At 38.4% G+C, this 24,917-nt stretch overlaps 1 pseudogene across 1 annotated transcript; it reads left to right on the top strand.

Annotated features, from left to right (window-relative positions):
• The first annotated feature begins 1,258 nt into the window (after positions 1-1,258).
• On the top strand, positions 1,259-3,418 carry LOC307059959 (E3 ubiquitin-protein ligase MARCHF6-like; annotated as a pseudogene). The gene has a single exon. The product of its transcript is annotated as an E3 ubiquitin-protein ligase MARCHF6-like (transcript).
• The last annotated feature ends 21,499 nt before the right edge of the window (positions 3,419-24,917 follow it).

The raw sequence follows: 24,917 nt of genomic DNA, 5'->3' as shown, positions 1-24,917 counted from the left end.
GGAAGAAGCCATCAAAAGCTGATAAACACAGAAAGTAGAATAATGGTGGCCAAGGGCTGGGATAAATAAGCAGTTACTGTTTAATAAGTACAGAGTTTCAGTTAGGGATGATGTAAAAGTTCTGGAGATTGATGGACAGTGGTAATGGTTACACAACAATATAAATACACTTAATGCCACTAAACTGTACACTTTAAAATGGTTACAATGGTAAATTTTGAGTTATGTATATTTTACCACATTACCACAATTAAAAAAAAAAAAAGCAGCAAGCTGACTCATGCTGGAGAGATTCAGGTATTGGTAGCATGATGAAGACAAAAATGCAGGGTGCGGCTGGAAACGAGATGACTGGTTGAAAGTTCATTTAAGTGGCCTCACCCCAAAACCAATCTTCTCCCCATCCCTGGAGAGGGTGTACCACAGACCCTGATCTTTGGAACACAGGTCAACACTGAAAGCAAGACAAAATGATTACTGAAAAACAGGAGAATTATTTGAAAGTCTGCATTCTAAATAGGAGGCAGAAGGCTGTCTCCAAGAAGAAAAAGGAACTGACAGATTATCTGATGTGTCCAACCATATTATATTTTATATTCGTCAGAGAATTGCAAATTAATTAATAGGCACAAAGTACATAAAATTTCAAACTCAGATAATTATTCGAGAAAACATTAAGTTGGACAAGAAGGGAAATACAATCACAGTGAATTTTGTGACAAGGCTGTGAAAATATTTGCATAGTCATAATAATTTAAATACTAAATAAAGAACTTACCCCCCAGACCTGATATCCTATAAAAGGAAGATGAGAGAAAGGGAAATATGTATAAATGTTTGCAGGCGGCAGAGAGATTAAGATGACTAATCCTCATTTTTCTTAGAAGGAAAGTGAGTAGCTACTGTCTAAAATGAAAAGCCAACAAAAAGCAGAACTGACTTAGAAAAATAAAGACACATCAGAACAAACAGCTGAAGGGATTGAAACTGACTGCCCCTAAAGGCTGGGAATTGGACATGAGAAGAGACGGTGCCTGATATTTTTATAAGCCTTGAATATTATTTGATTTTCAAAACTACATATGTACAAATATCACTTTAATTTTAAATAAATAAAAATGTACAGAGGTAAAACAGAAAATTGTCAAAATGTTAAAACGATCTGAAATTGTCTAAACTGAGTATACGCCTTTTTTTTTTCCAACTATTGTGTTAGCTTTCTGTAATTCTCAGGATTTTCAGTAGTACTCAGGTCAACATGCTACTTGCTGCTCTGCCCTTCAGTGCTGTTAGGCATCACCAAAATGAGGCTCCAGCGGGAGGAAATGGTGCTGAAAATGTTGCCCCCGACCAGCATGCTAAGCCACCAGCCAAGAACACACTGGTGCCGGAAAACCCTGATGCCCAGGATGACCAGGTGGAAGAGGAGGAAGAGGAGAATAAGGAGGACGACAACACAGGTGGGGAAAATGCAGCTGATGTGTCACATGAACTGCAATGCTTTAGAACGGGATGGAGCTACAAAGAGTTTACATGCGGAAGAATGCTAGGACTTCATGGATGACTAGTGTTTCCAGAGCATGTCATCTGGGTGGTGTCTTTATACACACTGTTCTTTCTTGGTTTTGCATTTTACCCTGACCACACTGGTCATTTCTCCCTCGTTCATTTGGGATTTGAAGAACACCTCCAAGCATCTCATTTTGAAGGCCTAATCACAACCATAGTAGGGTATGTACTTATTTAGCAATAACACTGATAATTTATGATGGCGTGGCAACTCTTGTTAAATTTCATAGGTCTCGTCACTAGCTGGGGGTCTGCTATATTGTTGTTAAAGGTCTCTTTGTTAGTGGTGGTAGAAATAAGTGTTCCCTCTCGTTTGTGGCTGGTGACTGGATATCTGTTCCCTGGAAATGTCTGTTGCTTCTCTGAAAGATCATGTTTCTGCATTAACTAGTAGGAATGGTATCTGTTTTCTACTTTGCCTCCTTCATTCTGTTGCTGAGACAGGTACTTCAACCTGGTGTATTTTGGTTTCTAAGGAATCTGAATGATCCAGATTTTTAAAAATCCAGTATAAGAAATGATTCACTTGACTATTTATAAGCATCTCCCAAGATTTATTTTGTCAGTGGTTCTCTTTGGCTCCATCGTGCTCCTGGTGCTTTGTCTACCTATTCATGTCATTAAGAGTCTGCTGCCTAATTTTCTTCCATACGGCATCACGCTCCGCAGTGATGCTCCACTGAGTGAATTGTCCCTTGAGCTGCTTCTGCTTCAGGTTATCTTACCAGTGTTACTTGAACAGGGATACACACAGCAGTGGCTGAAGGAGCTTGTGTGAGCAGGGACTGTTACTGCTGGAAACTTGCTGGATCTTCATTCCTATTTGGTGGAAGACCAGGAAGAAAATGAGAACAGTGCAAACCAACCAGTGAACAATAACCAGCCTGTTTGAAATAATAATGCTATTCCTGTGGTGGGGCAAGGTATGTATGCAGCCCACCAAGCCATACTTCAGCAGGGAGGGCCTGCTGGCTTTCAGCCTTACCGTCGGCCTTTAATTTCCCCACTCAGGATATTTTTGTTGATTTTCTTCACGCGCAAGAACCTTACTGATGGCCAGCCTCATCTGCCTTATTCTACCAGTATTTGCCAGCTGTCAGTTAATGTCATTTTGGACAGGGACTGCCAAAATCCATGAGCTCTACACAGCTGCTTATGGTTTCTACGTTTGCTGGCTAACCATAAAGGCAGGGACGGTGCTGGCGACATGGATGCCACAGGGATGCAGAGTGATCTTCAGAAGGTTAAAGGGTAGTCCCGCATGATAATGCAGGCTTCGATAGTTGCAGTGCTGTTGGCTGGAGTCGTCCTGCTTCTTCTGGGGCTCCTGTTTGAGCTGGTTATTGTTGCTCCTCTGAGGGTTCCCTTGGATCAAACTCCTCTTTTTTTCCCATCACAGGACTAGGCACCTGCAATCCTGTATGTGAGAATCTGCAGCTATATAACACTGATGGATCCTCAGTGGTGGTTTAAAACTGTAATTGAGCAGGTTTAGGCAGATGGCATCTGGAACACTGACCTTCACTATATCATTCGGAAACTGGCAGCGCCAGTGATCTCTGTGCTCTTGCTTTCCTAATGTGTACCTTACATCATCACATCCGGCATCATTCCTTACAAGGTGTTAACTGCGGAAATGCAAAACTTGGTCCACTGGCGAGGTTTTCCACTTTTACTGATAGTCGTGGTATTGATGGGAATCTTGTCCTTCCAGGTCTGCCAGTTTAAGTCCCTTTATGAACATATTAAAAATGACAAGTACCCTGTGGGCCAACGCCTCGTGAACTATGAATGGAAATCTGGCAAACAAAGCACGTCTCCACCACCTCCACATTCATCCCAAGAATAAAGTGGTTGTATCAGCTACCTTGAGCTTCCCCTTGCCTTTATGTGCCCTTTTTTGTGGACTTCTCTCTTCGGAGGTTTTCCCCAGTGATCTCTCAGTATTGTTTTTAAGTTAAATGTATCTGACTTGCGTTCTCAGCATTCAGAGAGCAGCAGTGCGAGGCTCTGCTGCCCTTCCTGCATCTCTGACATCACTGCTGTCTGAGGTCTGTATACGTGTAAACAGAAGTTTCTGGATACCCTAAAACCTTGGATTAAACAGAATGTGCACTGTACATCTTTAAACAAAACGTATATTAATTTATTAAATCTAGTTGTCACTTTAAAAAAAAACACCTTTCTTATAGCACAATTCATGAACTGATACAGTATGCAATTCACTGGAGAAATACTTTGGGCATGTAGCAATTCTAAAGCCTAACTGTTTAAAACCACTCTATAAACACAGTATTTTATTTATTCCTTTCCCCCTAAGAATATATATTTGGATTTATTTATATAAAGGATTATATTATTTGTAACTCTTGGATCAAATCCAAATTTTGACATTCCAAATGACTAACATTTGTAAGCCCCAGTGATGGTAGAGCTGAACTTAAATAAAGTCTGAGTGTCAAATGATACAAATGGACAAACTGAAAGGCTACTCATGGAAAAATATATAAAAGTACTAAACATGCAAAAGAAAACAGGAAACAATCTTATCTGCAAGAACTGTACAACTTGCAACTTTTTAGTATATGTGCTGCCAAACCGAGCACAACTTACAACTTTTTAAAAGTCACATTCTTGTGGGCACAAATTCACCAACTAAATATAATCTAATTAACATACTTCTACACAGTCGCAACCAAGAACTTCATTCCAGAAAAAGAAAATACTTCAAAGCACAAGATTAAAACCATGAGCAACTACATCAGAATCTACTGAATTTTTTCTTTAATTAATAAAGTTCTTTTCATATAAAAACTATGAGCCTTGGTTTGTTTTTCCAGCAGTACTAATGGCCTATGCTGATCTACAACATATAGTTGTTCATTTTCATGTATCAACTACATAACAAATTTACAAATACTTAAATAACTATCACAAAGGTTTAAGAGCTAAAATCATATGTGTTATACTGTTTATACTGCACACTCATATAATCAAACAAGAAATAGAGTCAGAGATAGAGCAACCAAAGAAAACCTCAAGTATTTGTCACTGAGTGCCCACGTGTCAGAGAACATGACGGAGAAATTCCTATGCACAAGACTCCTGCACTCAAAGAGTTTGAGATTTAGCAGTGCACAAGGAGAGGTAAGCAGTGTGTGTGGTGGGGTTGCCAAGACCAAGACATGAAAACAATTCATGAACAATATAAAAAACTAAATGACTAAGTACTAAACTACAAAATATAAAAGGTAAATTTAGAGAAGAGGAAGATAACAGTTGCCTTGAGAGAGGAAGAAGGTATTGAACTGGGTCTCAAAGAAGTAGAAAACATTTGAAGAAATAAAGGAGAAAGATCAATGTCTCTGTCTCTGTCTGTCTCTCTCTTGTTCTCTCTCTCAATTTTGCTGTATACTTAAACTACATAAGGACAGAAACTACATTAGGACAGCTGAGACTTTCTGATTCCCAGTCCTCTAATCTATGCATTACTACACTACACACTATTTTATGTATTAAGTATTTTACACTGGACTTCATTATCAATCTCAATTTCCTATAAAAAAGATGCCCATCTTAAAGTAAGTATGCTATAATACACAACGGCCAAATGGGTCTCAGTTAAGACCACAAAACTTTTACAGCCAGAACCATGGCCTTCCCATTAAACTGAGATACGTTACTATTCCAGGACTATTCCTTTAGCCAACAGGCCATTCTAATGGGAGGGTACTGCCCAAGCAACAAACTTCAGAGCTAAAGTCATGGCTCCAAGTAATTCATATATAGAACTTTTTCATTATTTTATCTAAATTATTTTGATTGTATGCTGATAGCTACCTAAATAGAGATGGAAAAATCAAAGAAAAATAATATATCTAAATGAAACACTATAAAATAAACACAATCATGGAATGCACAAGTCATTATGCTATACAGTTATTAGTCACAAACTTATTATAAGCTTTCTCAGGAATTATAATATTACTTTTTACACCTAACCTAAAATTTTCCTTCTCTAAATTGGTAAGATCCTATTAGTTTTTATACATCTACAAATGGTATCTATGTTCACTAGTGTACCCCAATCTAAATTAATATTCATCACAAATTGAAAAACACTCATTGGTCCAGCACCTCAGAGTCATGGTTCCCTACATCCTCTCTCACTTCTTTCTCTTTTCCCACACCCAAAGACAGAACACTCTAATGCTCTCCCATTACACTCCCACCTAAAACCCCTGAGCAGTAGCCAGGCACTCCCTCCCCCTTCCATGAGGATCCACTACTTAATTGATCCAATTTATCCAGTATACAGAAGGGTGTAACCAAGTTTTCTTTCAATATTTTTTCCTGTGTTTTCATGTGTGACCGAGAGGAGGAGGGAAAAGGAGTTCTAAATGGAGGCACAAAAGAGCCGAAAACCACCTTCAGCCCTCTAAGGCAGCTGTGGCACAGTACAAAAGCAATGTACCTGAGGTGGAGGATCAGGGTCTTAAGCCCAACTCTGCCATTTAACCATTTCTTAGTTGAATGACCTCTTTCACTTAGCAATTCAGCCTGCCATGTCCAGCTCAGTAGAGTCTTTGATAATATCCATGCTCTTAAACCACTCCACTAAGCAGCCACGTATTTGTAGATGGATCACTATTTCTACTTACCTTTGGATATGTTATGTGATCTTTAGCACACATCTTCAATTATGCCTTAGATTAACATTTAATTATACAAGCCTATCACCAAGGAAATAATTGTAGTGGATATCAAGAGCAAAACAGAAATTGGGATCAGTGTTTTATCAATAATATTCAGAAAATCAATAATGAATAGTAACAATCACTAAAGTACTTTATTAGCCATTCAGGAATCTATTATTTTTAATTCTGTAAAAATGTATCAGCTCATACACACACAGAACATCGACTTTTATGTATTATTAGTTTGTTTCAATGATTATAGATCACACTAGTTAAATATTTGACCAACAAAATTGTATACTCTAATAGTCAGGGTTAGACACTAATTAACTTCAGTTACATTTCACTGGTAACTGTATAAAAGGCTATACAAATTTCTATAACTTACCAAAAATTAACTCATACAATGTTTTATTGCTTCCACCACAAAGTTTTATCTAGTAGCTGAATACCGTATTAACATTTTTAAGCAATCTCCTTAAATATATTTAGTAGTTAACAGTATTAATATCTTATTAAAATTATTTCCATTGAAGAATACATATCAGTACTTTCCCAATTTATCAGCATAATTGTATTTGCAGTACTATTCTACACTTGATCTTAGCCAAAAGGCCGAGAAGCGATTGCAGTACTATTCTAAATTACTGGATAAACTAGAAAGAAGACTAAAAGTTAATTATAATTTTTTGAAATATCTGGGATCAAACCAAATGCTACAGAACCCAAGTAAAACAACAAAATCAAATAATTCTTTGGGGATACAGGACAAAAAACAGACTTCTGGAAGTCTTATTAACATTAAGACAATAAACTAAATTTTGAAACAATTCCTAGAAATGTTAATGCTATAAGTGACTCTTCTCCATGAAGAGAAACTTATGCAAAATAAGCATGTCTTAAAGGCCAACTTAAACAGTGCTAGAGTGAAAATAAGAGACATCTGAAGATAACTTTACTGTCTCATAATTTTTTTTAAAGCACTAGGAGAAAATTTAAGGTTAAAGTAAAAGCATTAATCAAAGTAAATATGAAGATAAAAATAAGAGAAGAAAAACTAATGCAACACTTCTGGAACAGAAGGGGGAGGAGGATTCTAAGTAACCAAAGATGAAGATAACAGGAAAAAAAAAAAAGATAAGTAACTCATGTGCAAAAACACTTTTGGAATCTGCATTGAAAATTAATTATACAGAGTAATTAATATAAAATATGAGGTCCCACATACTATACTAAAGCATGAAGAGTTTATATCACATTTTTCCATGCACACTCAATGAAGACTTTTCCTCCACCGTAAATTCACAAAAGGTTTTTGTTGGTGCAATTTACTATGCCTATTCCCAGCCCTAGGATATTTTTGTACCCAGTCTCAAACTGGAAATGGGATGCTATCTGTCCTCAAAATGTCGAGTTATTGGCAGAAACATAGCTCCATGTCTAATAACTTTTATGCTCCACTACAAGTTTTTTAAGTGGTATTCTTGTTTAGATGTAACTAAGACTACCTGTATATTTTAAAATATAAATAAAAACTCATGGGATACATTGCTCATTGACTGATATAATGCATCTGAGCCACCATTACCCATCTCCCTCCTAGCACTGAAAAGGAAAATGTAGAAACACTGCTCCACCACTTGGCTACTTCCTGCTAACTACACCTGCCCAAACTCCTCTTAGGAGCCTAAAGGGAAATCTATTACCACTGCTGCAGAAGCTCACCATCTGTGGCCACTGATAAATGTATTAAGGAGGACTGACACAACAGAGGCAACTGCAATACTTACTGTCAGCTATACAATGAGGACTGTCGGAGGTAGGCAGAATTCAAAGACGCAAGATCCCTGCTCCCTGGTGTATTACCCTGCATAATCCTTGGGACTGCAAATATGATGGGATTTCACTCCCATGATTAGGTTAACTTTAAGAAAGTTGACTTATGATGGGGAATTATCCAAGTGGGCCTGAACTAACCACATAAACCCTTTAAATTTGGGTCTAGAAATAAGAGACAATTTTTAATGGCTCTCTATTGCCTATAACACTGGGTTGGCCAAAAAGTTCCTAACCTTGCACCAAAATACCTGAACGAACTTTCTGGCCAAGCCAATAGCCAGAGCTGCCTACTCTACCAGCTTTTTAAGGACTTCTGTAATCTAGCCCCAGTCTTACCAATATAAAAAGAAAAGATGGGCTTCCCTGGTGGCACAGTGGTTAAGAATCCGCCTGCCAATGCAGGGGACACGGGTTCGAGCCCTGGTCTGGGAAGATCCCACATGCCACAGAGCGACTGAGCCCATGTGCCACAACTACTGAGCCTGTGCTCTAGAGCCCGCACACCCCATCTACTGAGCCCGCGTGCCACAACTACTTAGGCCCATGCACCTAGAGCCCGTGCTCCGTAACAAGAGAAGCCACCGCAATGAGAAGCCCATGCACCACACGAAGAGTAGCCCCCACTCGCCGCAACTAGAGAGAGCCCATGCACAGCAACGAAGACCCAACGCAGACAAAAAAAAAAAAACAGAAAAGAAAAAAATAGTATTATCATGGGTCAAATAGTCATGCTTAACATAAAGTTAAATATAAGTTAAAACTAACTACTTAAGACTCCAAATCTAGATACTATTAATAATTCTGTTAGGCACTATTGCTCAGTTCTCCTAAAATTCAAGTTTTTATTACATCCTTCATTTTTGAAAGACTCCATTCTAGAGAACTACACAAACTACCAAGATTGTGTTTAGCATGCAAGCTACAGTCCAGTTAATCAAAAGGTATTAATGGATGTATCCATACAACAAGAATATACTTATACTGAAGCAGAGGCATAAGGAAATAATTAACACAATTTCTAAAGGTATAAAATCAATACCAGCAGGTAAGTGCTAGACCACCAGGACCAAATTAATTAGACTGAGTATATTCAATGTACAATTTTTGTTCTAAGTTTTCATTAGTTTGAAGCAACTAGTTTCTTTGTTCTGTAACATATCACCTAAAGATTCTAAGCTCTGTACTACTTAGAAGGTGTTTACCTAGCACTTATGAATGCCATTTCTTATTAGTCACTTTTGCCCAAGAGTATATGTTCTGGGATGAGAGAGACAAATTAGGCAAAAAGCCCCTGCTCATCCCTGCTCTTCACCTCCCAAGGAACATCTAAATGCCATTTAGTCCTCATGTCCTTACCAGAGAATACTGAATGAAAACCTAGAATCAAGAGGCTGGTATGGGAGAACTTTCTCAAATGTTGTGAGGATTAAATGCTGAGTCAGCACTTAAAAGATCCCGAGAGTGAGTGATTCCTTAAATTTTGTGCTCCAGATGCCTCCTTTCTTTACCCTACTCCCGGCCCGGAGTTCAGCCAGGAATACTGCTGAACATCCTATAGTGCATAGGACAGTCCCCCACAACAAAGAATAACCTGGCCCAAAATGTCAATAGTGCTAAAGTTAAGAAACCCTGGTATAAAAGAAAGAACACTAAGTTAGAATCCCACCTTTACAACTTATTATCTAAATGACCTTCAACAAATTATGCAACTTCTCTAAGTTTCCTCATGTTTAAAATGGATAGCATGCTCATGTTGAAGGATTTAGGAGGATAAATTGATACAGAAACCTTTAGACACTTTACAAATGTTAGTTTCCATTCTTCAGAGTGAGTACAAAAATCTTCTCTATCAGAGGTAGAGCTGTGGACCTCTCAAAGATAACTTCAAACTATGAATGACACATGGTACTCTGATTTATTTTCTGAATCTTCTATCAAAGTCTAAGCAACTTGAAGGCAGAGTTCTTATTGGACTTGGTATCCTCAGCCTCTACAACAAAGGAAGCACTGAGTTGTAGAGGCTGAGGATACCATCTGTTAAATGGCCAAACGAGCAAATAAGCTCTAAGTATCTACCCACCATAACAAAGCAGTCATCGCATTGCACAGTACAGAATTACCAAAGAATGTAAGAAAACATAACTCTTGTCTTGGAGAAATTTTAAAATAGTAAGAGATATCTAACAACAAAACAAAATATGTAGAGAGATTTAACACATAGTAGGCACTCAAAAAAATCTCATGGGTAAAATTCACATGAATAGCTGACGTCACAAATGAATATTAGTGGGATGCACAAAAAAAGTTAGAATTAAATAGATTTAATCAGGGAAAGTCCTATTTTTAATACTATAATCCTTCAGAGTACATGCTGCTAATATCTTCCAAAGGCAATGAAACAGTACATTTAAAGAACAAATATCAAAATGTCAAGTGCTATCGTTTGTCATTTTAGCAGTACTCAGCTAAATTTCATAATTCAGATGATGGTAGCATATTTTAACAGGTTCAAAGGCCATTTTAAGCAATTTTTAAAAACACATTAGATTTTAATGGAAGCTTATCAAATTCCTGACATCCACAATCCATCTTAATTATTTTAAATAGTCTGAGACAGAATAAGACCAAAAAGGCTGATGCTCAAATGTCTGAAATACACTGCTGAAAAGGCTGAGCTCAAGCATACCAAAAGTGTGTTAGAAGCAACTTTTTAAATGCACTAATGTAACAATTATTTTTAAACCAACAATTTTAGAAAAATAGCAGTTCCTATCTAAAGCTTATATAAATATAAGACACTGGGTTTGCAAGTGTCAGCAGAGTTTTAAGATCCCTTTCTAAAGCAATAGTCTCCTTCTGTTTTGCTTGGTATCTTAATTTGCCTTTAGTTTCAAAACTAAGTTTGCTAACACTGTTCCTCTCAAAACCTCAGGAATTCCATTACTAGTTTTAAGCTAAATTAAAGGAAAATAAACCCATTCAAGCCATGGCACAAAGTATGCACAAAGTGTTTGTTGATGCTCATAAATAGACTGAGAAATTTAGACATGTCTTAAGGACAACAGCTGTATAGTCAACTCTGGTTTGTCCCACCATGGAACTGAATAGAAAGAGAATTATTGCTATCACTTCAAGTGAGACCAGCATAGATACCTTTAAACCAACTGAGATATAATAGAACATTCTCTTTAAATCAGAGCCTTTGTGTATGTTTTCACTTTAGAGGAAAAATGGTTAGAATACTCTTTAAAAAAAATACACATGGAGCCAAGATGTTACGAGCCTCTCCCCCAAAAACAATGCTTAAAATGCCCTCAACACTGCCCACCCACTTGCCTCCAAAAAAAAAAAGAAAGAAAAGAACAAGCTATAAATACTTGACATACAGATGGTTCTTTGTCTTATCACTAGAAATCTTCTTTTCCATTCTGTATCCCTATTCTCAGACTCTATAAAACTTCCTGACAAGTACAGGTATTTTCACTTTTATCCCTCTCCATCACGTCCGTCAAATCATAATTCATCTCAACTCACCTGAATCCCAGGTATCAGGATCCTGTGAATGGGACTAGTAAAGGAGGAAAGTACTGATACTTGAAAGAAAGGGGGAAAAAATCCCATCTTTCCCATTTCCTGGCTCCCTCCCTTATCCTGGCCCAGCACTGCAGAGTAGCAACAAATGGAAGGAATAAAAGCACCTTAAGCTCATTCTATTGCTATTTCTCCTTCTTTTATCCCTAACTCATTCACTGCTCCCCAAGCATCACCCTATCTAACCCCTACTCTCCTGTCCCAGGTAATGGAAGTCACAAACAAGGGCCTAGATTTTGGGTAGACCCAGTTCCCTAAGAGAGGAATGCAACAAGATGAATGAATTTCCACCAGTCTTATAAAGGGTGATTCGAATATACTGTGATATAATGAGTTACAACATTTTTTATTGCCTGACCTAGTGATAAGCTAAATACCATTTTTATGACTTATTGGAAAAACAGGCTCCTAATCCCAAATTCCCTTTTTTTAATTCCCCATTTCCCCCATCCCAAGCCTCTAGCCACAATCTTTTTTAAAACAATTCATTAAAAAAAAAAAAATTCTGGCTTCCCTGGTGGCGCAGTGGTTGAGAGTCCACCTGCCGATGCAGGGGACACGGGTTCGTGCCCCGGTCTGGGAAGATCCCACATGCCGCGGAGCGGCTGGGCCCGTGAGCCATGGCCGCTGAGCCTGCACGTCCGGAGCCTGTGCTCCGCAACGGGAGAGGCCACAACAGTGAGAGGCCCACGCACCACAGAAAAAAAAAAAAAAATTCATTTACAAGATAGAGGCTACCTATATAAAAGAGTCAAATTACAGTGACTGCTAGTGATTAAAACAATAGATTTTTGACAAAGTAAACAAGTGAATGCCAGTAGCTTGTGCAACATGAGTGAACCGTGCTTACAACCACATAATTAAAGGAAAGAAAATAAATCTGGTTATAAACAGCATATTACCAACCAGTGATCACACTTTTGCAAAGAATATATTACAAAACCAATATTCTAACTTTAGAAATGAATATACCATGAAGAATAATTTGGTAATACCTATTAAAATGTTTAATGCATATGTCTATTGGCACAGAGATTCCACTTCTAAAATTCAAAGTACTGATATATTTACACAGGTGTGATATATGTATACAATACTCACTGCTGCATTATTTATAAAAGGAAAAGATAAGAAAAAACCTACATATCAACCAAAAATGGAATGTATAGTATATTCAATACAATGAATACTATGTAACCAATAAAAAGAGTGGATATGGTTGTAAATGTAGGAAGAAACTTGCTACAAACAGCAGTTGCCTCAGGGGAGAGGACCTAGTAGACAGGGAGATGAGACTTGTTTTCACAATATACCCTTTTGCACCTTTGAATTTTGAATCATGTACACATATTACCCTTTTATTAAAAATGAGTAAGCTAGGGGCTTCCCTGGTGGCGCAGTGGTTGAGAGTCCGCCTGCTGATGCAGGGGACATGGGTTCGTGCTCCGGTCCGGGAAGATCCCACATGCCACGCAGCGGCTGGGCCCGTGAGCCATAGCCGCTGAGCCTGCGCGTCCGGAGCCTGTGCTCCGCAACGGGAGAGGCCACAACAGTGAGAGGCCCGCGTACCGCAAAAAAAAAAAAAAAAAAAAAAAAATGAGTAAGCTAAAAATTTGTTAAAGAACTTAGACAATTCTCTCCAATCCTCTGATGCATAAACAGTTCTACTTTCCTCATCTGTAGGCAATGTTAATCAGGACTGAGAATCTGGGCTACTAGAGGTTACCAATAACCAATATACAGGATACAGGGCTCATTTCCTCTTTAGTAAGAAGAGGTACAACTATGGCAACTCTGCATCAATCAAAACAAAGTATAATAGGGGAAGAAAGAGGTGAAGAATTTATCTTACCCAAAGCAACCTTTATTACAGAAATAAAACTGGATGCGGTATAATTTTGTCAGCACTCTGAAAACCGTGCTTCGCCAAAAGGAAAAAAAAAAACTATCTGGCTGGAAATTCTGGTTAGGGTCTAGATCTCAAATGGGTACATGCACCAGAAATATTCTGTAAAGAACCTAAGAAGGGCCAAAATCATTCAAATGCAAAAGGCTAGAAAACAAGGGGAAGGGGAAGGACAAAGTCATGGGCAATGTTTCAAATGTCAAAAGAACGTTTAAGATATTTTTCTATCAGAATTTTTCTCTTGATCTCTTAAATTCCAAGTAAGATTGAACGTAGCAATCCCTCAGTAATTAAAACTCAAGCAATTGAAAGAAACAATTCAAACTCTTTTTCAAGCTTATTTTTATTTATTTATTTATTTATTTTTAATTTATTTTATTTTTTTTTGCGGTACGTGGGCCTCTCACTGTTGTGGCCTCTCCCGTTGCGGAGCACACGCTCTGGACGCGCAGGCTCAGCGGCCATGGCTCACGGGCCCAGCCGCTCCACGGCATGTGGGATCTTCCCGGACCGGGGCACGAACCCGTGTCCCCTGCATCGGCAGGCGGACTCTCAACCACTGCGCCACCAGGGAAGCCCTCAAGCTTATTTTTAAATGTTACTATTTCATATGATTTTTGGTTTTGCTGCTAAAGAGAACAATTAATATAACATCAGCTAATACTAATCTGGTTCCCTCTTCCGCTGATTCGAGTCCAATTATAAAACCAGGAAAACGGGGAAAAGAAATCTTGACGGGGGGGTACATAACATGGTAACATTTAGGAAGAGGATCATATTTATTTTTTGTGAAAAACAATACCATTTTTGGGGTCTCTTGTTAACAACACTATGACATTTATGACTTAGCCATCTAATCACACAGCTATATCACTATGTACAATTTAAATTTTACAGACTTAATGACGTGTTTAAAAAATGTAGCTCAAAGGTTTGTTGTCATAACCGATTACAGTATTCTGAAGGCTAGAATATATCTCAGTAAGTGAAAGATGCTAGCTGGCATATCAAAAACAAATTCGTATATTCCTTTGCCACATTCACCTGGACTAATGTCAAAAGAGAAAAAGAAATAAAAATCACGAAATAAAATTACACTTAAGAAAGCAGGAGGAGGGCTTCCCTGGTGGCACAGTGCTTAAAAATCCGCCTGCCACAACTACTGAAGCCCGCGCACCTGGAGCCCATGCTCTGCAACAAGAGAAGCCACCTCAATGAGAAGCCCGCGCACCGCAACGAACAGTCGCCCCCGCTCGGCACAACTAGAGAAAGCCCACGCGCAGCAACAAAGACCCAACTCAGCCAAAAATAAATAAATAAATTTATTTTTTTTTTTAAAAAGGAGGAAAAAGTGCCTTAGAATTAATATGTGGAGTTCATAGATCTTGACATTTACAAAGGGAAAGGAGAAGAATGTTATCAACTGATAAGTTTCATTTTTATTCTATTTTATTTTATATTTGCTAGTAAACCATTTACTATGGCTCAAGAGTGTCCGAGGTACCTGATAAACTTAACTAAAGAGTAATACTAATCATAATATTAATTATAATCATACCAAAGTTACGGACTAACAACCACACAAATGAACATTTAAATTCATATCAACGGTTTTCAATCCTGAGTCGAGTACCACCTAAGGTAGAACTGAGAGTTCTTTAAGCTATTTTCAAGATTTAAATAGCCTAAAAGCCTCACATACTGTCTGAAATGTAACTTTTTACACTAACTATATACATATCTGTTTCTTTAGATCCTAATGGCTCAACTGATGCTTCATGAAATAACAAGTAATGGACAGATAAAGACTGATCAGATTCCAAACTAAGAAGGAAATTTAACAGAAGGAAGAGCAAAGTTTATGTCTGTTCCCCACTCCATTTTTCCCCTTTACATTCTTTTATTTCACAATTACCTTAGCAGTTACAATACTGCAAGATCTTAGTCTTGTTCTCACATATACATAGCCAATATAAAATAAAAACAAATGATTGTAAGCCTAATTTTCACCTTGGGATGCACCCTCATTCTTCACATAGTTAGTACAAAAGAAACACTAAGGAAGAAAATGAAAGTAGGGCCCAAGATGTGGGATAACTGCAAAACCACAACCCCAAACATACCTAAAGACCACTCGAGAGTACTTAATGGCTGGGTAAATAAGATGACCTAAAAGGCATCTAGCACCTGCACAGGAGGCAAAAGGACATGCTATATTTGAGCCTTATACAGATCTAGATACAAATCCAGTAAGTCCCCTACATACAAACCTTCAAGCTGTAAATGTTCAAAGACATGAACATGCGTTCACACGTCCAATCACGTAAGTTAATCATGTATCTGGCGTACACTGTCATGTGTGTACACTGTCACGTACGTGCATCTTCTACAAGTGGTTGTGTTTTTGTATACTTTACTGTACAGAGTACAGTAGTACAGTATCTTTATTTCAAGTCCAGGATGTGAGTGAAATTGCAGCTTACCCTCTGTCTCCTATTGCTGACGATCCTTCAGCTCTACCATCTCCCTCCTCATCTCCCTCTCCAGTCAGTAACTCTTTTGTATCTGTTCACTCGATGCCAGCCCCTGTATGCCAGCTGTTGTACTGTACTACTGTACTTTTCAAGGTAGTATACTGTAAGATTAAAAATGTTTTATTTTTTGTGTTTGTTTTTTATGTATTAATTTGGAAAAAGTATTATAAACCTATTACAGTACAGTAAGTCCCCTACATACGAACGAGTTCCGTTCCGAGAGCACGTTCCTAAGTCCAATTTGTTCATAAGTCCTAGGGCTCCATCGTTTATTACCTGCCTGACCTTGGGAATCTTACTTAACTCTGAAACCTCAGTGCTCTGCTCTATAAAACAGAAATGAGAATAATAATTCAATAGAAACTCATCTAACAGGACCTCTACTTTATTAACTTAGAGAAATAAAGAGCTTAAATTACTCCATAAATCACTTCCTGATGTCCATCGTAGGCTGACCACTTGCACCTGGTAGTCCTCTAAGTCAACCACTTTCTTACTGTGTCCTCACCCTTCTACTCTCACCAAATGAGCTGGAGGCTTAACGAGAGCCAGCTGTTTGTTCCCAAACCCATGTATGCCAACTGCACTTGTTATTGTAATTATGTAATTTAAGATTATGTAAACTGATGAATTATGAGCGTGAAAGGGGTTGTTTCTCCGAAAATTATGTTGAAAAATTCAAAAAGATTCAAAGGCTACTTATTTTTTGGAAGTTATTATAGAGTTATATGTATGTAAAACAGCTTTAAGAGAATAGCGGAAAAAGCATAAAACTGTAGAAGGATTTTATTTAATACATTAAAAGTGCCTTTAAATTCTCTGTTCAAAAATGTATGGATACCAGGCAGGGGGGCAGGGGGGGAATGAACTGGGAGATTGGGATTGACATATATACATTATTGATACTATGTATAAAATAGATAACTAATGAGAATCTACTGTATAGCACAGGCAACTCTACTCAATGCTCTGTGGTGACCTAAATGGGAAGGAAATCCAAAAAAGGGGGGATATATGTATACAGATAGCTGATTCACTATGCTGTACAGTATAAACTAACACAATATTGTAAAGCAACTATACTCCAATAAAAAAAAAACTAAAAAGATAAAATAAAATAAAATAAATTCTCTGTTCTATTAGACAGCAATACTTAATAGATAAATGCCTCATGGGTGTGGATTATGCTAAAAAGACAACTCAGAACTCTAATGAAAGGACCCATCCATGAAGAAAAGCCCTGAGCCTATAGGGGGGAAAATGGTGAAGGAATGTATATTCGAGTTAAAATTAAAAATATGTATCATTTTTTATGATTCCCTGCTAACCAACTTTTCCAACTTTCTACTCAACATCCCATATGAGATCTTCACATGTAGCTACCTCAAAAATTTACAGGAATATTATGACGACTAAATAAAATTAAGCACAGTGCTGGCACTTAATGACATTCAATTTAAAACTCCTGTTTTACTTTAAGGGTTTTGTTAGTACCCTGATGGTCTGACTACTACTCTAAGAATATAGTAATGCTTTCTTCCAAAACAGAAAAGTAAAAGGTGCACAATTTCCTTGTTATTCTGTTATTTTTATATTTGGGTACACTATACATACTCCATACATGATTAACCATATAACTCTGTGGTGGCCATCAAAAAAGTGAAGACATCCAATACTACTGAGACTGCAGGCTCCCAGGGTTACACTGTAAGGATAACATTACAGTAATGCAGGTAATATATTAACATATCAGAGTGACCTGGCACCTAAAGCTGACAAGAAAGTAGGAAAAGTCAATGAGATGCTGGTGTGGTGCCAGTGGAGGGAGCAAGAGCTCTCTGAAGAGGGAACAAACAGAGGAAAAGGTCAAGGACCCAGGTTGAGGAGAGTAACTAGGAGGTGATAACGGCAGAAACCAGAGAGGAAGCAAAGCAGAAACTGGTAATCATTCTGTAGGTAACAAACCTATAAACTGAAGAGGTTACAGGCAAGGTAAAGAGAAGGATCTGGTGATTCAACTTCCTGCTCAGAATGGCTGAACACTGGCACAGATATTAAAATGCTTTTCCAAATTACTTAAAAGCAAAATCACCTTTTTAAAAGTTCATGTCATTTTGACATTACAATCAATTTTACTCTTCATGGAAAAACTGTTACATAAAGAAATGCACTCTAAAATTAGAACAATGAAGTACCTTTTCACCTTATTAAGTTTGGGGGCGAAAAGTAACACTAATAACCAATCTAACAAAGATACAGTGAAACAGTACTAGTAATACTGTCCCCTTTTGAAAAGCAATTTGACTAAATGTCTCAGGATTAATAAACCTTCATATCCTTTGGCTCAGTATCACACACCTGGGAATCTGCTATAAGTAAATAACTAAAAATATGAAAAAAATATATACTCTTGGGTGTTTTCTGCAACGTTTCTTATAATAGCAAAAATTAAGTATGATGATAACACAGGAAATACTTAATATAATGTTAAGTTTAAAAAAGCAAACAAGGAGGGACTTCCCTGGTGGTGTAGTGGTTAAAAATCCACCTGCCAATGCAAGGGACATGGGTTTGATCCCTGGTCCAGGAAGATACCACATACTGCAGAGCAACTAAGCCCATGCGCCACAACTACTGACCTGCAAGCCACAACTACTGAGCCCACGCGCCACAACTACTGAAGCACACGTGCCTAGAGCCCATGCTCCTCAACTAGCGAAGCCACCGCAATGAGAAGCCCACACACTGCAACGAAGAGTAGCCCCTGCTCGCCACAACTAGAGAAAGCCCATGCGCAGCAACCAAGACCCAACACAGCCCAAAATAAATTTAAAAAATTTTAAAACTTTTAAAAATTAGAAAATTTAAAAAAAGCAAACAAGGGAATTCCCTGGTGGTCCAGTGGTTAAGACTCCACACTTCCACTGCAGGGAGCACAGGTTCGACCCCTGGTCAGGGAACTAAGATCCCACATGCCACACAGTGCAGCCAAAAAATTTTTTTAAAATTTTAAAAAGCAAACAAAATTGAGCATACACTATAAATATGATATAAAACATCATAAGAACGGGATGTAAAAAAAACACCGAATGATGATTGTATTAGAGTGGTAGATTCAAAATCTGTTTTTTCTATCATCTAACCTTTCTGAAATGTTACTTTACATTTACAATTAAAACAAATTATATTTTTAAAACATGCATCTCGAAAGGTTACACACTGTATAATTGCATTCTTACAGCATTCTCAAAATGACAAAACTAGCGATGGGGGGATGGGCTGTGAATACAAAGAAGTAGCACTAAGGAGTTCTGTGGCGATGGAACAGTTCTGTATCTTGATCGTGAGAGCGGTTAAACAAAACTGTATATGGGATAAAACTGTACAGAACTACACACACACACAGAAATGTAAGTGATATCTGTACATGGCCTGTATTCTACTCAACAGTAACGTCCCAAAATCAATTTCCTCATTTTCCTATTGTATGATAGTTATCTAAGATGTCACTGTGGGGAAACTGAGTGAAGAGTACACAGGGCTATACTATTTTTGCAACTTTCTATAAATCTCTACCTCAAAATAAAAGTTAAAAAAAATATATGCACTTGCATGTATAACATTAAACTTTTTTGAGGGAGTGGGAGACAAGGGAATGTAAAAGAGCCATGTAATATATAACTTCCAAGACACTACTCCTAGTAACTATTCATAAAACCCCATAGGAAGAAAATGGCAGTCTTTATACTGAACGTAATTTACTTAGGTCAGGCTTTAATAAAAGGCTTCAATTTAAATTAAAGCTATCAGTCAATTTTCAGAACACGCTTAACTGAGTAGTTTTCAGTCTCAAACCCTATACTTACATAATCCATTAAGTAGGAGTCCTCAGAATTTTCTCCCTTGCCAGAAAAGTTTCAGCAGATATAAATAAGATTTTCTTATATATATTCAATTTAAATATATAAATGACTAATACAGACAAAGGTATATAATAGCTCATCACCTCTGGATTGTGCTCCATGACAACAACCACATCTATCTGAATTCACCATTTTAACCTCAGCACCCAGCATGGTTCTTGATAGCTAGTAGGCTCCCAATAACCGAAGCCAAGGGATGAATTTGTGTTCTAACCAAGGTTCTATGCCTAAGTCCCTCCAGCTTTAACCAAGAACGGGAGGTAGAAAGTAAGAGGGAAAAAAAGGTGAATGTGGATAGGGCCCAGCTTCTACCAATTCACCAGGTCAAAAGATTACATTAACCAACACTACATTCTAGTATCGGTGAAAAAGTTGAGCTTAGAAAAACTTTAAGCCATTTCCTCCAATCAGCGAAATCTTCAAGACTAGTTTAACAATTAGAAAAAGAATTGAACTAATATCAGAAAATCTGCCTCACTGATCTTTACCATCTAATGCCTTTACGAAAGCCAAATTTGGAGGAATCCCCCGGACGTCCAGTGGTTAGGACTCTACACTCTCACTGCTGAAGGCCTAGGTTCAATCCCTGGTCAGGGTACTAAGGTCCCACAGGCCGTGTGGCGTGGCCAAGAAAAAGAAAGCCAAATTTTCTTCGCTATGTGCAAATCCATTAACTTTTTAATCTGAAAAAACTCTTAGCTACAGTTATGCAAAGCATCAGAAAATCCTTCTACACAAGCTTTAAGCTCTAAGCAATTATGTTTATTATCATGTACCTATATATACTTACACATGATACATATACCTATATTTATATATAAATATAAAATATGTGAATAAGTAATACAATTACATTACAACTACTACCATATAAGACCCTTAAGTCAGATAGCAACTCATGTCTATATGTTATTTATTCATTCAACAGTCTGAAGTACTGACAACACAGTAAACAAGACACAGATCATGCCCTGAGTTAACAGTCTATCTACCAACTTAAAAGGCAACTGTAGCTAGTTAAAGAAAAAAAACGTCAGAAAACAAGGGTTTGAATTCCAGTGCCACCTCTTATTAGCTAGCCATGTTTCTGAGTCTTAGTTTCCAGAACTATAAAATAGGTACTATTTCCATAAAGATTAAAATAGGATCATAGGGGCTTCCCTGGTGTTGCAGTGGTTGAGAGTCCCCCTGCCGATGCAGGGGACACGGGTTCGTGCCCCGGTCCGGGAAGATCCCACATGCCGCGGAGCGGCTGGGCCCGTGAGCCATGGCCGCTGAGCCTGCGTGTCCGGAGCCTATGCTCCGCAACGGGAGAGGCCACAACAGTGAGAGGCCCACGTACCGCAAAAAAAAAAAAAAAAAATCATAAAATACAGGCATACCTAAGACATACTGCAGGTTCAGTTCCAGACCACCACAATAAAGTGAGTATCGCAATAAAGCGAGTCACACAAATTTTTCTGGTTGCCCAGTGCGTGTAAAAGTTACGTTTATGCTATCCTGTAGTCTATGAAGTGTACAACAGCATTACATCTAAAAAAAAAACAAAAAAAAAACCGATGTACGTACCTGAATTTAAATAAAAAGTTGTTTGCCTTCAAAAAAAAAAAAACCTTTATTGCTAAAAAACGCTAACCATCATCTAAGCCTTCAGAAAGCATAGTAGTTAACATCAAAGATCACTGATTACAAATCACCATAACAAATAATAATAATGAAAAAGTTTGAAATATTGTGAGAATTACCAAAACGTAACACAGAGACACGAAGCAAGCAAATGCTATTGGAAAAATAGCGCCAATAGACTTGCTCAACAAAGGGTTGCCACAAACCTTTGATTTGCAAAAAACACAGTAGAATGAAGTACAATAAAAGCAATTTTTTTTAAAAAAGCAATAAACGAGGTATGTATAAAAATGCTTGGCAGGGGCTCCCTTGGTGGCACAGTGGTTAAGAATACACCTGCCAAGGCAAGGGACACAGGTTCGAGCCCTGGTCCGGGAAGATCCCACATGCTGCAGAGCAACTAAGCCTGTGCACCACAACTACTGAGCCCTCATGCCACAACTACTGAAGCCTGTGCACCTAGAGCCTGTGCTCCGCAACAAGAGAAGCCACCACAATGACTGCGCACCGCAACGAAGAGTAACCCCCACTCGCTGCAACCAGAGAAAGCCCACGTGGCAACGAAGACCCAACACAGCCAAAAAAAAAAAAAAAAAAAAAGCTCGACAAACTAGAAAGCACTATACAAATGAAAAGATATATTATTACTGTACTTAGCTTTTCATTAAGAAAAAGCAAAACAGGGACTTGCCTGGTGGTGCAGTGGTTAAGAATCCGCCTGCCAATGTAGGGGACATGGGTTCGCTCCCTGGTCCGGGAAGATCCCACATGCCACGGACCTACTAAGCCCATGTGCCACAACTACTGAGCCCACATGCCTAGAGCCCGTGCTCTGCAACAAGAGAAGCCACCACAATGAGAAGCCTGTGCACCACAACGAAGAGTAGCCCCTGCTCGCTGTAACTAAAAAAAGCCCACGTGGGGCTTCCCTGGTGGCGCAGTGGTTGAGAGTCCACCTGCCGATTTAGGGGACACGGGTTCGTGCCCCGGTCCAGGAAGATCCCACATGCCACGGAGCGGCTGGGCCCGTGAGCCATGGCCGCTGAGCCTGCGCATCCGGAGCCTGTGCTCCACAACGGGAGAGGCCACAACAGTGAGAGGCCCGCGTACCACAAAAAAAAAAAAAAAAAAAAAAAAAAAAAAAGCCCATGTGCAGCAACGAAGATCCAAAGCAGCCAAAAATAAATAAATTAATTTTTAAAAAAAAAGAAAAAGAAAAACACAATGCTAGGATCTCCCTGCAGGTTGCTTACTAATTGTAAGGGGAAAAACAGTAACTATATAGTGAATAAACCAGTCAACACCCTGACCAAAATTAAAATCGCTAATGAGGGGCAAACAGACATATGTATATCCCCATGTGACATCCTGAGAGGGACACATACCTTTTGCAGTAGTCTGGCTGAAAATAAATAACCTGAAATCATGAGGCAAATCAGGCAAATCCAAATTGAAAAACTTTCTATAAAATAACTTACCTAGATTCTTTAACTGCATAAAAGACAAAGAGAAGCTAAGGAACTCTTCCACTTTAAAGAGACTAAAAAGAAAGGACAACCAAATACAAGATATGATCAAATCTACAGAATTGGAATATAAAGTGTATGCAAACTAAAGTATTTATCAATGTTAAACTTTGGAATTTGATAACAGTACTGTGATTACATAAGAGAATACCTTATCCTTAGAAAATACACCCTGGGATATTAAGAAGTAAAAAAGGCATGCAACATACTCTTCAGTGGTTCACAAAAATAAATAATAATGTGTGTGTGTGCCCTAAGACAAATATGGCAAAATGTTAAAAATTGGTAAATACGGGTAAAGGGTGTAAGAGTCTATATATCACTCCTGCAACTTTACTATAAGTTAGAAATTATTTCAAAATAAAAAGTTTAAGAACACAGGATACTAATCTCCAGGGGGTTACTTATAAGCTCTAAGCTATATACCATTTTTAAAAAAATCACTCTGCAGGGCTTCCCTGGTGGTGCAGTGGTTGAGAATCTGCCTGCCAATGCAGGGGACATGGGTTCGAGCCCTGGTCTGGGAGGATCCCACATGCCGCGGAGCAGCTAGCCCCGTGAGCCACAGTTACTGAGCCTGCGCGTCTGGAGCCTGTGCTCCGCAACAAGAGAGGCTGAGATAATGAGAGGCCCGCGCACCGTGATGAGGAGTGGCCCCCACTTGCCGCAACTAGAGGAAGCCCTCGCACAGAAACGAAGACCCAACACAGCCATAAATAAATAAATAAAATTAAAAAAAAAAAATCACTCTGCAAAATTAATAGAGAGAAAGTTCTAAGGAACTTCACAGTCCAATTACAAAACAAATTAGGAAAACACAGCACCATGAGCAAGAGCCAGCAAAACAAACAGCAGAATCACATCTGCAAAGACTTCAGATACTGTATTCCCTGGTGGCACAGTGGTTAAGAATCCGCCTGCCAATGCAGAGGACAAGGGTTTGAGCCCTGGGCCGGGAAGATCCCATGTGCTGCAGAGCAACTAAGCCCATGCACCACAACTATACTGAGCCTGTGCTCTAGAGCCCACAAGCCACAACTACTGAGTCCACGTGCCACAACTACAGAAGCCTGCGTGCCTAGAGCCCGTGCTCTGCAACGAGAAGCCACCGCAATGAGAAGCCTGCGCACTGCAACAAAGAACAGCCCCCACTCGCCGCAACTAGAAAAAGCCCGCACGTGGCAACAAAGACCCAATGCAGCCAAAAATAAAAAATAAATTAATTAATTTAAAAAAAAAAAGACTTCAGATACTGGAATTATCAGACAAATATAAAATAAGTATATTTAGTAGATGTTTAAGAAATAAAAGATATCTTGAGAACATGACTAAAAAAGGAATAACTACAAAAAAAGGATAGATAAACAGTCTTAAAAAGGAACTGAATGGAACTTCTAGAGATAAAAAAAACATAGTAAATGAAATTTTTAGAAACTCAGTAAACATGGTACAACACAGATGAACCCTAAAGACATTATGCTGAGTGAAATGAGTCAGACAAAAGGACAAATATTGTATGATCCATGTATATGAGGTACCTAGAATAGATAAATTCATGGAAGTAAAATAGTTGTTGCCAGGGGCTGGGTGAAGAGGGAACAGGGACTTATCGTTGAATGGGTACCAACTTCATGAAGTTTATGATGATGAAAAAAGTCCTGGAGATGGACAGTGGTGATAATTGCAGAACAATGTGAATATACTTA

Source organism: Hyperoodon ampullatus (assembly GCF_949752795.1).
Source record: "Hyperoodon ampullatus genome assembly, chromosome: 11".
NCBI classification, from domain to species: Eukaryota; Metazoa; Chordata; class Mammalia; order Artiodactyla; family Ziphiidae; genus Hyperoodon; species Hyperoodon ampullatus.
The sequence above is the reverse complement of the archived record's forward strand: the minus strand, read 5'-3'. Positions and strand labels throughout refer to the sequence as shown.